General features: G+C 36.6%; 1 protein-coding gene across 1 annotated transcript in view; it reads left to right on the top strand.

Annotated features, from left to right (window-relative positions):
- The window catches only part of LOC124249806 (zinc finger protein 345), a 57,716-nt gene that overhangs the window by 1,553 nt on the left and 42,524 nt on the right, over positions 1-13,639 (top strand). The window lies entirely within an intron of this gene.

The following is a 13,639-nucleotide window of genomic DNA, read 5'->3' as shown; positions in this document are numbered from 1 at the left end:
TATTTTTTTTTTTCCTTTCAAATTAGATATAGAAATGGCATATAACGCCCATTTGTGTAGTTTAACACATAATTATAAAGACCCATATAAAAAGTACCCAGGTCAAAAAATAGAATACAGCCGTCTCTAGAGAAGTCCTGATGTACCCCTCTACAGTCACAAACAATCGTGCTCCTCTGGTGATAACCACTGTGATCATCTCTTTGCCTTTTAGTACCTCTGTGTGAATTCCAAAGCCATATAGGTTTATTTTTTGTCTATTTTCTATCTTTGTATGAATAGACATTCTTTTGCGTCTTCTTTTTTTCATAAAAATTGTTTGTGAGCTTCAGTCATGTTTTACATAACTACAGTTCATTTTTTTCCTTGCTATATGTATATACTATCTCATTCTATGATAATATCATAATTTACTACTTATCCGTTCTACTTTTCTGGACATTGGACTTGCTTCCAATTTTTGGCTGTTACAAGCAATGTGACTGAACATTTTTGCACATGTTTTGGTACACGTGCTTGCATTTCTTTAGTATATATAGTAAAATTGTGATTAAATTGCTGAGGACTAGGGTTTGTACATCTTCAGTTTTTCTAGACAATGCCAAACTGTTCCCTAAAGATACCGTGCGTTATCTACTTGTACAAGCAGTTTACAGAGGTTCCTTTTGCTCCACATCCATGCCACCCCTTGGCATTATCATACTTCTTAATTTTTGCAAATTTGGTAGATGTCTAATGTTATCACATTTCATTGATTTTTTTCATTATCAATGAAATCGAATACCAATTCTTGCCCACCTTGATGTCTTCTTTTGTAAAATGCTTGTTCAAATATTTTGCCAATTTTTAATCAGGTGGTTTTTCTGTAACTGATTGACGGTTGATATATGTATGTATATATATGTATGTGTATATATCTTCTACATATTAGTCTATTGTCAGTTACATGTGTGACAGGTATTTTCTTTTGCTCTGACTTGGTTTTTCACTCCGTGGTGCCCTTTGATGGATAGAGGTCCTGAATTTCTCTGAAATCTTTTTCAATGGTTAATGCTTCTCTTCTAAAAGCTTTCTGGTTTTTGGCTTTAACATTTAGATCTTTACACTACCTGGAATTGATTTCTGTAGGTTAGGGATTCAATTTCATCTTATCCCCCATGTGGTTATCCACTTGGTCCTGTATCATGTATTGAAAAGTTCATCTAATCTTCACTGATCTGCAGCGCCATGATAGTAAAAAATCAAGTGTGTATATGTCTACATCTGTTTCTGGACTCAGTATTCCCTTCCATTGCTCTGTTTGTCTCTCCTTGCAGCAATCCTTTGCTGTCTTATTTAGTGTGACTTTATAGTATTTGGAACAAGTCCTCTTACCTTCTCGTTCCTTAAGAGTGTCTTAGCTGTTTGTGTTCCTTTGCATTTCCATATAAATTTTTGAAATGGCTTGGTTCCACGCAAACATCTTTTGGGATTTTGATTGAATTCCATTGTATCTATAATTATGTGAGTAGAAATTCGGGGAATCTCCCAATAACATGAACCTCTCAATTGATTTAGGTTTTCTTAATGTTTCTCAACAAGGTCTTCTCTCCTGTAAATAGTCCTAGGCAAATAGGAATCATTTAATCTATTGTATTATATTTCCCTTTTGCATTGACTGCCAGGAATCTGAGCGCTTCAGATAATGATCAAAGTAATAATTTTAGCCTAGGTTTTTGATATTGAGTACCTGTGACCTTTGTGTACGATTTTAAATTTTTTCTCTTATCTTTAGCCTTCTCCAATACATTTTTGGAAGTGGGGGATATAAAAATGAGATAGAGACTTAGATACAGATGTACATATTTATTGTCTAATATTTTTATTATAATAACATTCTGGTCCAATGAAGTCTGTTTTGTGTGGCATCTTTTACTGTTCTCCCCATATTGTATTTCTTTTTTAACTGTCCTTTCCTCTTCTCCCGCCACCCCGCCCCACCCCACTGTCCTCTGTCATCTTTGCCGTCTTTTCTCATTAATCCTTTAGTTTAAATATTGGCTTCTTCAGAAAAAAAGTCATCTCTCAATTATACCTACACTAGTCTTTCCGTAACATGGTCTAACAAACATGGCATCTAGTATCAGATGTGGTTTTTTATCTCAGCTACACCTGTGAGCTGTTTAACCTGAAAATGAGAGGTTCTCATTTCCAACGTTGTTGAGAATGAGCTAAGATATGTCTAGAACACCTGGTACACATCAGAAGTTCAATATTACCTCCCTTTCTCCTTTACCTCTCATTTTTGGGACCTCTATATTAATTACAGGATAAAGCACTTAACTAAAGCCCTTTTGGTGGTTTCTAAAGGATCTTTTTTCCTTTTAATTGAAGTATAATCTACATATAAAATAATATTAATTTCAGGTGTACAGCATAATGATTCGATATTTGTATATATTGTGAAATGATCCCCATAAGTGTAGTTAGCATTTGTCACCATAGATAGTTATAAAAAATTTTTTCTTGTGATGAAGACTTAAGATTTACTCTTTTAGCAACTTTCAAATATGCAATACAGTAATATTAACTATAGTCACCATGCTGTACATCCCATCCCCGTGACTTATTTATTTTATAGCTGGAAGTTTATACCTTTTGACCCCCTTCACCCATTTCACCCACCTCCCAAGCCCCTGCCTCTGGCAACCACCCATCTGTTCTCTATATCTATGAGCTTGGTTTTTGTTTGTTTGTCTTTTTGAATTGCACATGTAAGTGAGATCACAGGGGTATTCGCTTTTATGTCTTACTTATTTTACTTAGCATAATGCCTTCATGGTCCATCCATGTTGTCAGAAATGGCAAGGTTTCATTCCTTTTCATGGCTGCATAGTATTCCATTGTATATATACAGTCACGTGAGTCGCTTAACAAGGGGAATGCCTTCCGAGAGATGTGTTGGTATGTGATTTCATCATTGTGTGAACATCATAGAGTATACTCACACAAACCCAGGTAGTATAGCCTACTATACACCAGGCTATATGGTACTAATCTCGTGGGACCACTGTTATGTATGTGGTCCATTATTGACAGAAACGTCATTATGTGGCACATGACTGTATTCTACATCTTTATCCATTTGTCCATCGATGGTCACTTAGGTTGTTTCCATATCCTGGCTATTGTAAATAATGCTGCAATGAACGTAGAAGTGCGCATATCTTTTTGAATTAGTGTTTTTGTCTTTGGATAAATACCCAGAAGTGGTATTGCTGGATCATGTGGTAGTTTTATTTTTAATTTTTTGAGGAAGCTCCATACTATTTTCCATAGCGACTGTACCAGTTTACATTCCCACCAACAGTGCACAAGGGTTCCCTTTTCTCCACCTTTGCCAACGCTTGTTATTTCTTGTCTTTGATAATAGCTGTTCTAACAGGTGTGAGGTGATATCTCCTTGTATTTTGTTTTATTTTGTTTTGGGGGAGGTAGATTCGCTCTGAGCTAACATCCATTGCCAATCTTCCTCTTTTTTGCTTGAGGAAGAATAGCCCTGAGCTAACATTTGTGCCAGTCTTCCTCTACTTTATATGTGGGTTACCACCACCGCGTGGCTGATGAGTGGTGTAGGTCCACACCCGGGGTCCGAACCCATGAACCTGGGCTGCTGAAGTGGAGCACACCACACTTAACCACTCTGCCACGTGGCCAGCCTCTCATTGTGGTTTTGATTTGCATTTCTCTGATGATTAGTGATGCTGAGCGTCATTTCATGTACCTGTTGGCCATCTGTATGTCTTCTTTGGAGAAATGTCTCTTCAGATCTTTGCCCATTTTGAAATGAGATTGTTTGTTTTTTTGCTATTGAGTTTATGAGTTCTTTATATATTTTGGATATTAATCCCTTATCAGATATATGATTTGCAAGTATTTTCTCCCATTCAGTAGGTTGCCTTTTCATTTTGTTGATGGTTTCCTTGGCTGTGCAGAAGCTTTTTAGTTTGATGTAGTCCCACTTGCTAATTTTTGCTTTTGTTGCCTTTGCTTTTGGAGTCATATCCAAAAAATTATCGCCAAGACCAATGTCAGGGAGCTTACAGCCTGTGTTTTCTTCTAGGAGTTTTATGGTTTTGGATCTTACATTCAAGTCCTTAATCCATTTTGAGTTAATTTTTGTATATGGTGTGAGATAGTAGTCTAGTTTCATTCTTTTGCATGTGGCTGTCCAGTTTTCCCAGCAGCATTTATTGAAGAGACTATCCTTTCCCCTTTGTATATTTTTGGTTCCTTTGTAATAAATTGATTGATCATGTATGCTTGGGTTTATTTCTGGGCTGTCTGTTCTGTTGCATTGATCTGTGTGTCTGTTTTTATGCCACTACCATAGTATTGTTTTGATTACTATAGCTTTGTAATATAGTTTGAAATCACGGAGTGTGATGTCTCCAGCTGTGTTCTCCTAAGGATCTTATTGGCAAATTTTGCTCCCTAGCTGCATTGTAAATCCTCGACAGTCAAGATTGTATATTTCAATTCTCTTATGTAGATAACTTTTTAATCTACCTTAATTTGTTTTGCTGTATATTGGGAGTCTAAATTCACTTTTTTTCTCATTTACTCAGTGTTATTCCAGTATCTTTTATTCAATAGTAACTTATTTCCTTTTCTATTACTTTGCATTTCCTACTTGGTATTATATTATTTAAATAGTTTGTATTATTTGTTTGAAATTTTTAAATTATGTCTCTGTGCTTGCACCTGTGCAAGATTTTTAGATTATTTCTTTTTAAAAATCTTTGAATACCTGATCAAATATGTCACATCTTTTCTGAAGATAGCTGCATTCTCTATTCCTTTCACTACAAAAGAATTCTTTATTACAAAAAATTTAGAAAATACAGAGAAGCACAAATAAAAAACAAGGGTCATCTGTAATGCTATCGATTAAAGACAACCGCTGTCCAACTGTTAGAGCAAATACTTAGCATTCTTTTTTTTAATGTGATTCATACTATGGCTACTGACCTACAGCCCATCTTTGTCATGCCAAAATACCTTATGAAAAACTGTCAATGTTTGTACACGTTTATCTTTACCATGAGTTGTAACAGCCTGATAGTGTTACCATTTCACCAAGCCCCTTTTGTTGAATATGGTTTGCTTGCAGATTATTGCTGTTATAAACAATGAGCATATCCTTAGGCTGAATGCTAGTATTTTCCTTATTTTATTTTGTTTTTAGTTAAATTATAATTAAATAAATAATTAATGAATATATTTTCTTATAAAAATAATTTATATGTTATAGAGGGGCTCAAGTCCCATGTGACCACAGTCCCCAATCCCAGGTCTCTACCCAAAGTACCCAAAGGTAGCCACTGTTATCAGCTAATTAGCTATCCTTTTAATTTTTACCCTCTGCATTTAAATTCATACTCATGTAAATGTGTATGTGGTACTGTTTTGTCGCTTAAAAGTATTTCTATATAAAGAGGATTATAAGTGCATCCTGCAAAAATGTGGAAAGTAACTGCATTGTAGGGTTGATCCCAGGATCAAGTTGGTTCATAGAACAGGACCTGACATGTTCACTTAGTGTCAGTTAGTGGTCACTTGGTAGTTACTGTTACCATTTTGAAACTTGCTTTTTCATTCTGTGTGGAGAATTATTCATGTAAGTATAGAGCTACCTCATTTTAATTGCTTCATGTAAGGCCATGTTTTGTAAAACTGTGGTACGTTTAATCATTTTCTGGTTTTTAAACATTTGTATTTTATATAGTTATCACTGTGGCAAATGATGCTCCAGTAAACATCTATGTACAGACCTTCTCTAAGGTATAGTAAAAGTGAAATTATGGGGACAGTAGACTACACATATTTTAAACTTCGGTAAATGTTTCTAAGTTAACCTTCCCAGGGGCTTGTCACTTCATGGCACACCCACCTGTCTCTGACAGAACCTGTTTCTCTGCTGCCGGTTCAGTTACTCATGACTGCACAAGGTCAGAAAAGCACTTCCAACAAATAGGACCGAGGGTTAATTATTTCATTTAATTTAAGCTAGTTGTTCTTAACCTTGATTACTGAGATCTGTCTGGGTTGCAGCCTCAGCGATTCTGATTTATTTGGTCTGGGATATGACCTGAGCATCATCATTTTTAAAAAGATCACTGGCTGATTCTCGTGTACTGCCACAGTTGAGAATTAATGACTGAAGCTCATAGAAAGTGACAAGAAAAACAGTAAGATGTAGTTGGTCTGGAGTTGGGTTCAAGCTTTATAATTTTTTAAAAAGCTACCCAGTTGATTCTGATTGCAATCAGAGTTGAGAACCACTGGCTTAGGCAGATCATGATTCATTTTCTGGAGCTGAGTACCATAGCTATGGGAAAAACCAACATACTTGTAGCAAGGAGGTAGGAGAGCAATGATTCTGAGGAGGCATTCAACAGTATCTGCCTTACCAGTGCCCTTGCCAGCAGTTATTATGAATATATCAGTTTGGTCATTTTAGTGGTGTTTTGGGAGAAAACCTAAAGCATGTGGTATACACATATTTAATCGGCAGTCATCATTTTTTTTCAAAAACGAGCTTTGAGTTTTGTGAATCTTACATATTTTAAATCATTACGTACTGTTTTTAACTTCATTATTTCCTGCATTTCTCTGAGATCTTTTGTTGTAGTATTGAATTCAGATCAGTTTTATTTTCTTTTTTAAAGGAGTTTAATGTTATTAATTTTTCTTTTTTGGTGACAATTTTTCTGTCCAAGTTTTTTATATGCATTGCTCTCCTTTTCACTTCATTTCTAGATATTTTTTCTATTTAGTTTCATATTTAACATGAGAGTTATTTAGGAATATGTCTTGTTTTGGGTAACTTTAAAATTTTGATTAAATTTCAAACTTGCAGGAAAGTTACAGGAATAATATAAAGTGTTCTTGTGTACTCCTTACTCAGATTCACCAATTGTTTACATTTTGCCCCATTTGCATTATCATTCCTGTATGTACTTGGAGTTGTTCTCTGTATATGCATGCATGTGTGCACACACACACGTGCACACACACAGGCACACACAGTGACACACACAAAACACACATTTATCCGAACCATTTAAGGATAAATTGTAGGTATTTGCTCCTCTACCCTTAAACACTTCAGTGTGTTATTTCCTAAGAACAAGATTTTTCTCTTCCATAACCACTGTACAGTTGTTAACATAAGAAATTTTAATAGTTATGCAAAACTGTTATCTAACAGAGCATATTCAAAGTTTTTCACTCCTCCCAAGTGTTCTTTGTAGCAATTCACCATACCTTTGCCCTTTCACCCCCACGCACTGTCCAGGAGACAGTCTAGGATCATATATTGAATTTAATTATCTCTTTTTAGTCTTCTTTAATCTAGAAGAGTTGCTCTCTCTTTCTCTGCTTCATGACCTTGACATTTTTGAAGAGGATTGGCCAGTTATTTTGTAGAATGTTCCTGAATTAGAGTTTGTCTTATGATTCCTCATACTTAGATTCAGATTGTGAATTCTCTGGCAGGAATACCACAAAAGTGATTTATCATTCTCAGTGCATCATATCAGGGGATACATGATGTTGACCCGTCCTGTATTTGGAGATGCTGACTTTGATAATTAGTTAAGGTGTTATATACTATGTTTCTTCTCTTTGTAAATGTAATAATTGTCTTTTTTGTAATTAATAGATAATTTATGGAGACATACTTTGTGTAAATAACTTGTCACCAAATTTTCACCCCCTACTTTTAGCATCCATAGTTATTATTATCTGGATTCATTATTGCTGTGTTTTCAAAATGGTGGGGTTTTTTAAATCTCCATCATTTTGTATGTATTAATTAGTCGGCATTCTACTGTAAAGAAGAGCATTCCCTTCTCCCTCCCTTATTTGTTCCTTTGTATGTCAGTATGAATTCGTAGATTTTTACTGTACTCATGATGGGGTTATAATCTGTTACTGTTTATTTTGATACTCAAATTGTCCAAGATTTGGCCAGTGAGAGCCTATTCAGGCTGGCTTCTATGTCCTTTTGACTTTGCCCATGATTTTTTGAGCATTTCCTTACTTTCTGGCACAAGAAGATGTTACAGGCTCATTTCTAGATACTGTCTTAGTTCCAGCCTGAAGTGAACTATTTCTCTAAAGAGCCTGGTTCCTTGCAATAAAGAATATGTAGAAATCAAGATCTGAGAGATAGGACTGCAGTATTCATTCTAGTCTTGTTCCATGTTTGTATCTCTCTTCTACAATAGTTAAAAACCTGGCTCCCATTATCCTCATTATGTTTCCTAATTTGTTCAATTCTAGAATATACAAAAATAGTTTTAGAATTGCTAACCTATGCTATAGTGAATCAACCCTACTAAGTGGAGCGCAGTATTTTTTATAATTCTCTTTGTCCTTAGAATAAGGGTGCATAGTTACAATACTGTGTTCAGATTTACTCGGATTCATTTGTTATCCCCTCCTTCAGTGTGGTTATGTTATTCATTTGGAATACATTTAGGGTCACTTGTTCTTGTTTATATTCTGTTTAACTTTTTTATTATTGTTAATCCATTCTTGTTGATTTGATTGTATGAGTATGTAAAACATTAACATGGGTCCAAAAGTTAAAATTGTACAAAAAGGTCTAGAGAGCAGTGTCACTCTGTTCCCACAGTGAATATGTTTTAGCGAATATCATGCACTGAACTGTGTTCCCCCAAAATTCATATGTTGAAACTCTAGCCCCCAGTACCTTAGAATGTGACTGTATTTGGAGATAGGGCTTTTACAGAGATCATTAAATTAAAATGAGGCTCTTAGGGTGGACCCAAAACCAATCTGACTGGTAACCTTGTATGAGAGGAAATTTAGACACCCAGAAACACCAAGAATGCTCACACACACAGAGGAAAGCCCATGTGATGACACCATGAGTAGGTGGCCATCTGCAAGCCAAGAAGAGAGGCCTCAGAAGAAACCAAACCTGCTGACACCTTGATATTGGACTTCCTACCTCCAGAACTATGAGCAAATAAATTTCTGTTGTTTACACCACCCAGTCTGTGGTATTTTGTTACGGCAGCCCTAGCAAACTAGTAGTTAATTCCTCCTGCCTCGTAATATGTACCTGTCCCCCTGGAACATGCTGAGATTAGACCCTCAGTATAGGTCTAGTGGCAACAGGCTGGTTCTGATGGGTCTTGAGGAGAATGAGGATGCCCTTTCAAGGTACTGTTCCAGGTGATGTTATCATAGGTTTTCAATGAAAGGAAAGCTAGTCTCCCAGACACTGCATTGCAGGTTTCTTCTACTGGTAAGAGACGCCTAAAGTGACTTGGGGGGTTCAAGATTGTCAGTTTCATCTGGGTCCCAACCAGTTGTCTCAATTTCATATTTATGGATCTCATTCTTTACCAATCAATCCTGTAACTTTCACATGAAAAACATGGCAAAACTGTGAATTCATCTGTTATTGTAAGTCAGCAACCTGCACAATTTTGTGTTTGATTTTCAACAGTATCAGCCCTGTGAGAATTAATAGACCTGGTCTTGTTAATTTCTCTTTGTAAGTGCTCAAGTGAGCACAAATGAATACATCCCACACCACAGTCCTTGTAAGTCATCATTACTGCCATCATGTCAAGTACAGCAACTACATGGCTCCCAAGGCACATGCTTTAGTTGACACTTCATCACAATCAACCACAGCTTGATTAATTGTGATCCCACTGCATGCCGTGAATTTTTAGCATCCCAAATCCCACTGACAAGGAACTCTGCTCTGTAGTCAAGCCCAAAGGATTAGTAAACATTTAGAAAAGAATAGCAACAGAGATTTAAGGGATGGCTAAAAGGCATGACCAAACTAATCCCCAAATCCCATCTTTACAGGCCTGTTTCCTGGGACCACTTCAGGTACCAATTGTGTTGCAGTTAGGATCCGATCAGGAGACGGAAAACACACAGTAATTTGAAGTGGGAAAGTTTAATATAAAGAATTATTAACTATAATGGGATTGGAACAGCAAAGGATTGGCTAGTAAGAAGTGAAGAGAATGCTGAAGACTGTAGGAATAGCAGATATAAAGAGCAGCCACTACTCATAATGGTTGAGGTCGAGCGCCCGAGGAAGCCCAGGGCTGAGAGCCAGACCTTGTTGGAGAGGGTACAGTTGTGGCTCACTGAATGACAGAGTAGTTGCTGTGGCATGGGGCTGGGACTAAGGTGAGGCACTTAGGGTAGCCAGGGTGCAAATTTAAAGAAGCACTCACTCTCAGGTGTCAACTCTACACTTTCGTGACCATGAGAGTGAGTGCCTCAAATTTTGCACCTGGGGTGCCTCATTCTTAAGGGTGGTACAAGTGCAGGGTTGGCACCTGAGAGGGACTGCTTAAGTTTTGTGTCCCAGGTGCCTCATTTGCCTCACCAAGGTCCTGTCCCTGCCATGGTGCTGTGGCAGTGGAACTTGCTGGAAATCTGCCCCCTGGAATTTGTCAGAAATCTGTCCTCAAGGGTAGGATAAGGTGTTTTACCAGAAGCATTTGCAAAAAAATTGCCAGAGGAAGCTGCCGGCTGACGGATGCTGCTGGCCACCTTTGACTTTAAGACACGGGCTGGAGAAGCTGCTTGCACTGCGAGAGCCTGGTGAAGCCACCCAGGTTGCAGGAGCTGAGCACTAGGGAAGCTGCGTGTGCTGCAGGAGGTGGACCTGGGTGCTGGAGGAGCCTGACGGGCAAGCACACCAGACCCGGGAGGGAGTACTTCCTCCTGCAGTGTCTTTCTGCCATCCTCTACCGCCAAAGCTTAACCCTGTGCGGGCGAAGGAAAAGTGTTTAAATAGCCCAGATCCACTTTCACAGAGTAGGCAATAAATTGATAACTAGCATATAGCCTTCTACGAATTTTAATTTTGACTTATGTATGATATAAGATAGAGATATAATCCTTTTTTTATGCATGTCTGATTATTTTAGCACCTTTTATTTAAGAGTATATTGAGGATATTGCAGGTTCGGTTCCAGACCACTGTAATAAAGGGGATATCACAATAAAGCAAGTCACAAATTTTTTGGCTTCCCAGCGCATATAAAAGTTATGTTTACACTATACTATACTCTGTTAACTGTGCAGTAGCTTTTGTCTAAAAAATAATGTAGTGTAGATACCTTAATTAAAAAAACTTTATTCGTAAAAAAAGCTAAATATCACCTGAGCCTTCAGCAAGTTGTCATCTTTCCTGGTGGAGAGTCTTGTGAAAAGTACAGTATCTGCAAAGTGCAATAAAATGAGGTCTGCTTATATATAAACTAAATCATACTGTTTGTGTTCTTTTGTTAATTTTTGTTTAACTTTGTTTTTGAAACTAATTCATATTAGTTTTACGTTTAGATGTATCTTATTTATGTTCACTGCTGTATGCTATTTTATTTTGTAAACTGTATGACTATATCATAGTTTACTTTATCCAATATATATTTTTTGTGGATATTGGAATTTCCAGTTTTTTGCTCTTAATAAAAACTATTTCTATGAACAGTCTTGTATATGTTTTTCCTAGGAGTGGAATTTCTGAGTCATAGGGAATATGCATATGAACCTGGATAGTGTCAAACTCTTTTAAAATGGTTGTATGAGTTTCTATTTCTAACAGTGTATTTCCCATTGTTCCACATCTTTGCCAACATTTGGAATCATCATACTTTTTATCTCTCTGATGTGTATATGGTGATATCTCATTATGGTTTTAATTTATAATATCTCAATTACTAATGAAACAGAACATCTTTTCATTTGAGTTTCCTTTTGACGTCTTTTTTTCAATTTTTATTTAGGTGAAATTCATGTAACATACAGTTAACCATTTTAGGTGTATATTTTTTAAGGTGTATAATTCAGTGGTATTTAGTGTCAATTCAGTGATATTTAACCTGTATTCACAATGTTGTGCATCCGTCAACTCTTTCTAGTTTCAAAACTTTTTCTTCACCCCATAAAACACCTTGTACCCATTTCAAGCACAAAACTTTTAACTTCAATGAATTAAAATTTATGTATTTTTTTCTTTCTTTGCTCTGCTTTCAGTGTCAAATCTAAGAATTCATTGCCAGTTCCAAGGTCGTGAAGATTTTCAAATTCCTCTGTTTTCACAGAGTTGTTTTATGGTTTAGCTCTTATATTTAGGTTATTGATCCATTTTGAGTTAATTTTTTTATATCAAGTGAAACAGAGGGTCCAACTTCATTCTTTTGCATGTGTTTATCCAATTGTCCCAGCAACATTTGTTGAAGAGACTTTTCTTTCCCCAGTGAATGGACTTGTCATCTTTGTCAAAAATCAGCTGGCCATAGATATTTGGGTTTGTTTGTGAATTCTCAGTTCTATTCCATTGGTCCATATATCTATCCTTATGCCAGTATCGCACTATTTTGATTATTGTAGCTTTTTGTTAGTAAGTTTTGAAATCAGGAGGCGAGTCCTCCTACTTTGTTTTTCTTTTTCAATATTGTTTTGGCTATTCAGGGCCCATTTCGTATGAATTTGAGGATTGACTTTCCATTTCTCCAAAAAGACTATTGAAATTTTGATAGAGATTGCACTGAATCTGTAGATGACTTTGGAGAATGTTAATATCTTAACTATTAAGTCTTCCACTCCATGCACATGAGATGTTATTCTCTTTCAACCCCAACTGGTGTACTGCAGTTCAATTCTGGCACTAACCACCCAGAGTTAGTGTCACACTCCACTGGTGTTAGCTCACTAAGTTTATCTGCCCCTACTTCAGACCAACTGACTATAAATCTGGTTGGGGGGAAGGGGTTCCCATGACCACCCTCCCTTTCAGGTTTAATAATTTACTAGAATGACTCATAGAACTCAGGAAAGCACTATATTTACATTTAAATTTTTACTATAAACAATAAGGATACAAATCAGAAATAGCCAAATGAAGAGACACATAGAGCAAGATCTGGAAGGAACCCAGGCACAGAGGTTCTATGCCCTTTCCCTGTAGAATCAGGGTGCTTTACCTTTCTGCTGTCAATGTTTTCACCAACCAGGAAGCTCCACTGATCTTCAGTGTCCAGAATTTTTATTGGGTTTTCATTATGTAGGCATGATTGATTAATCACTGACCATATGATTAAACTCAATCTCCATCTCCACTCGCCTCTCCCAAAGGTTGAGCTGGCTCAGTCTTTCTGGTGACCAGGCCCAATGCTGAAGCTGCCTATGGAGCACCATGAGTCACCTCATTAGCATAAACTCAGGTGTGATTCAATAACAAAGACACTTCTATTGCTTGGGAAATTCCAAGGGTTTTAGAAACTGTTCTGGGAACCTGGTACAAAGACCAAATTCTTTATTATACAGTTGATACCTTCCCATTTATTTAGTGGTTCGTTTTCTCTTGAATCCTTTTGCTTTTTATTAATGATTTGAAAGAGATCTTTATATTTTGAATAGTTCTTTGGCAGGTAAATACTTTGTAAATATCGTCTCCCATTCTATGGCTTATTTCTTTACTCTTTATAATGACTTTTATTCATAACTGAGCTATGAATCATGTTGACATTGTTGTACTGCTTTGTTTTCTGGGTAATTAATATTACCTTTTATTAAAAGGGAG

The sequence above is a fragment of the Equus quagga genome, chromosome 13, assembly GCF_021613505.1.
Source record: "Equus quagga isolate Etosha38 chromosome 13, UCLA_HA_Equagga_1.0, whole genome shotgun sequence".
NCBI lineage: Eukaryota > Metazoa > Chordata > Mammalia > Perissodactyla > Equidae > Equus > Equus quagga.
The sequence above is the reverse complement of the archived record's forward strand: the minus strand, read 5'-3'. Positions and strand labels throughout refer to the sequence as shown.